Here is an 840-nt window from a genome sequence, read left to right on the forward strand (position 1 = left end):
CTACCAACTCTCTGATCTTATGAAATCTCACATCAATATGTTTGGTTCTAGCATGATACGCCTGATTCTTTGCTAAGAAGATAGCACTCTGACTGTCACAAAGCAGCGAAACTCCACCTTGCTCAATGCCTAACTCATTTACTAGTCCCATAAGCCACAAGGCTTCCTTAGAAGCTTCACCAGCTGCCATGTACTCTGCTTCAGTTGTGGACATAGCAACAACAGACTGAACTGATGATCTCCACATAATTGGTCCACCTGCAAGGGTGAAGACAAACCCCGTTGTGGACCTTCTATCATCCAAGTCTCCTGCATAGTCCGAATCAACATAACCAATAACTGAAGGCTTACTATGTTGGCTGCCAAACATGATATTGAGACCTGTAGTCCCCTTCAAATATCTGAAAATCCATTTGACTGCTTCCCAATGTTGCTTCCCTGGTTTCGACATGTACTTGCATACTTGACTAACTGCTTGTGCCAAGTCCGGTCTAGTACAAACCATAGCATACATCAAGCAACCCACTGCACTGGCATATGGAACCTTTGACATGTATTTCTTCTCTTCATCTGTCTTTGGACACTGATCTAGGGAAAGCTTGAAGTGATTTGCCAATGGAGTGCTCACTACTTTAGCATTGCTCATATCAAATCTCTCTAAGATCTTTTCAACATAGCTTTGCTGGGAGAGCCATAGTTTTCTAGCTCCCCTATCCCTGTGAATCTCCATCCCAAGAATCTTCCTAGCAGCCCCTAAATCTTTCATGTCAAACTCCTTACCTAGCATGACTTTCAGCTCATTGATATCACTCAAATGATTAGCAGCAATCAACATATCAT

The sequence above is a fragment of the Lupinus angustifolius genome, chromosome LG14, assembly GCF_001865875.1.
Source record: "Lupinus angustifolius cultivar Tanjil chromosome LG14, LupAngTanjil_v1.0, whole genome shotgun sequence".
NCBI lineage: Eukaryota > Viridiplantae > Streptophyta > Magnoliopsida > Fabales > Fabaceae > Lupinus > Lupinus angustifolius.